The 3,483-nt window shown below is 32.1% G+C and overlaps 1 pseudogene; it reads left to right on the plus strand.

The window, feature by feature from the left end:
• The first annotated feature begins 324 nt into the window (after positions 1–324).
• LOC122101026 lies at positions 325–421 on the plus strand (annotated as a pseudogene).
• The last annotated feature ends 3,062 nt before the right edge of the window (positions 422–3,483 follow it).

A 3,483-nucleotide genomic window follows, 5' to 3' on the forward strand; every position in this document is an offset into this window, starting at 1 on the left:
ACTTTGAATCCATTAGCTCCACAAAGCTAAATCAGTTAAAAAATAAGTACTTGAAAATCCATCACCTTTGGACCTAGCTATGAAGGCTTCAAAGTATGATCAAATTTCAAATGAAAAAGACTTAAAATAGTTATTGACAAAAAATTGCAAATGTGAGCAATTGAACAAACAATATAAGTTTTTTCCACCATACACAGAATTTTGCAGAAATAAGATGAATAGCAAATTTGGGAACAATAGGTTTCCTGGTTGCAAATAGGCAACCAAGGATATATGCCTATCTTAAGTTTGCATCATTAACTACGTAAATTTACAAGATACTACATGCTTCAGCAGCATGTCTACCTGAATTACAATACAGAGATTAACATGGCTTTTGCACAAGGATGATATGAAAATTTGTGAAGTATTCCATATTTTTCATTCTTCAGATGCAAGAAATGAAAAACAGTTATGAAAAAGTTGATTACAAATATACAAGTGTAATAACACATATAATTCATAGAAATAAAAGTTAGTTTGACATGAGTGAATTCAATCTTCACCTTTTTAGAAAGGCCTTTATATAGCATAACCTTTATAAAACTTTTTAAATAAGATAACATTGTCATTTTATCCCAAAGAAATAAAATTCTATAAGGACCTAGGAATTAAAGGAATCTTAAACTGTTCCTATATGGAACGCAATCTGAAAGAACACATTTATTAATGAACCTATATATTGTAATATAATGTCGAATTCAAAGTATTATATCTAGGAGAGAAAGAAATAGATTATGGACATTATACAAACAGAATATAAATATTTTAAAATATACTTTTTTCAGACAAGCACCAGAAATATCTTTAGTTTCTCTACTACTCATTTCAACAGATAAGTTAAAATTATTTCTGATTTAAAAAAATCACAAACACTATAGATATCATTATTGATGTATACAAACAACTCGAATATATTTTGACATCAAAGTCAGGCAATTCACTTGGAAGAATACCATGGAATCCATGAATTTCTAAAGTAAAATATTGCTGTTGCTTGTTATTGTGAAAATATTTTGTATGGACACATGGGATGGACTGGCAATTTTGAAATTTAAGAAACTTAATGGAAACATTAGGACTTAAGAGAACAATTTGTACAGCTTTCCACAACTTCAAAGAGGTAGTGATACATACTTATCCTTTTGGTAATATCAAATGCAGTTTCTTCTAAGTTGTGCTTCAGATCTGGTTTGATATAATGGTTCAACAGAAGGAGATCCAGCGTATCTTTGCTATATCTATACCCAGCAGCAAGGGGGTCAAGAGGCCATTAGTTTGGCCACTGGTGTCTGCATCATGATGAAATAAAGAAGCCACTCTGGTATTATTCCATGTATAAGTACTGTGCAAGCGTATCCAGCCTTTCACAGTTATTCCATGAATATCTGCTTTGAGCCACCAACTCATGGACAATGTCTAAGTGTCCACAGTAGGCTTCTAGATGAAGAGGTGTGTATTCATCGTTATTCCGGTGAATTTTCTGCATCTGTTTTTTCACTATTATTTATTTTCTCTTTTTTCATTTTTACTATTCTAAATTATTCTAACTGGAGAGTAGAGATTTGGTAGAGAGCAGAGGAAAGATTTTCCTCTGTATTCAAAGGGACAAACTGAAAATGAGGACCAGTGGTGTCTTCATGTGCAGCTTATTCTAGGAATGAGAAAATAGGGAATAATGCCTTATATGTAAATGAATTGGGAAATGACAGAGCAGAAAGTGAAATGATGTAAAAAAACTATAAAAGCGAAATAAATTAGGATAATTATGGAGTAATCATATTACCTATGAGAACCATGAGAAGGAAAGAGGAAGAGAGAGACAGATGTGCAATGATATAGCTAGCCACAAAATCCATCCCTCTGATCAAATTATAGAACAAATAATTTTTATTTTTAAAAGAGATGGAAATAGAATTTATGATCAGATGTCTCCATTGTTTTTAATTATAATTTTCTTATCTTAAATATTTCTACAAGGGAATTTCCATTCAACAAATCAGTTTTTTAATATAATGGATCTTTATATAACTTTTCCACACCCTTCCAAACCTCATCCCACTTTAATTTTTTTTTTTTGTCGGTCGTGGGGCTTGAATTCTGGGCCTAGGCGTTGTCCCTCAGCTACAGCGCCACTTCTTGAGCTACAGCGCCACTTCCACTTTAATTTTTTCTAGTTTTATACAGTTGCACTGAATATTATACCTTCACTCTCTTCCTCCATAACTCTCTTTATTCCTTCCTTTTGACTTCCACTCACATCGTCCAAATGATAATTTCCTGCTATTAATTTTGTTGGAGTAAAGTTCAATTTTATAAGAAATTACACCTTTGAAATACTCCTCTGCAAATCGCATGCTTTGGTTAATATTTTTGTGTAAACTTGTATAAATTTCTAGCTTCCAAATATGAGACAGAACATGGGTCCTTTGTGTGTCTGGCTCTGACTTTGTTCACTTAATAAATTTTTAGATCTATCCATTTCTTTGCAAATAATGTAACAGTCTTAAAAATGGATAGGTGCAATCCAATTGTGTATATGTGCCACATTTTCTCCAACCATCACTCCGCCAAAGGGCATCTGGGCTGTTTCCGTAACTTGGCTACGGTGAATTGTGCAGCAGTGAACATGCTTGTGAAAGTGATTTTACTGTAACCTTTTGGAAGAATTCATCACTACCTTTATGGGAGCAATCCCCTAGCCAGTTTTCCAGAATAAGCACATCCCTCCTTTCATCTTCATCACAATGTATTGCAAGTCCTCAAAAACACACTTCTCCCTACAGGTCTCAATAAGCTAAAACCACATTGTGCCCATATTCTTTCAATACATTTTTTTTCATAATTGTACATATAATTCAGTGAGAACCTTCTATATACTTTCCTAATATGGGAATGAGGGACATGACAAAGTAAAAGTAAGAAATATGCAAGTTAATTAGCTATTATCATGTTTAAAATCATTTTCAGCTCTAATTCATAGCCTCACATAACATTATTTTAATCTTTATTTGATTACTTCATCTAACCCCTAAATTATAACAGGTGAGTTAAAAGCAAAGGCAAAAAGTGTTGTTTGATTTTGACACTCATGTGTGAGGTTGCACAATATGGGCTAATAGATGGATTGGAATTAATACCTCTTATCCATTTTGATAACGTAGAGAGGGTTTTCCCAAACTGATTCTCGCAATTCGTATTCCATTAAACATCAAGAAACATGTGATAATTTCCTTTGTTTTGATCCTTATTAACTTTTGTTTCCATTTTATTTTATAATGGATAATTTCATAAATCTACTGTAGATACAAAAATATGTTAAAATATTTCTATCCATATGCATTGATATATACATACACACATATATTACACAGGTTATAATGATAATGTACAACTTCAGTAACTGTACAATTTACTAAATTATGAAAACTATCGACAGCTCAT

The sequence above is a fragment of the Dipodomys spectabilis genome, unplaced genomic scaffold (genome assembly GCF_019054845.1).
Source record: "Dipodomys spectabilis isolate Male_0828 unplaced genomic scaffold, ASM1905484v1 ptg000616l, whole genome shotgun sequence".
In the NCBI taxonomy this organism is placed as follows: domain Eukaryota; kingdom Metazoa; phylum Chordata; class Mammalia; order Rodentia; family Heteromyidae; genus Dipodomys; species Dipodomys spectabilis.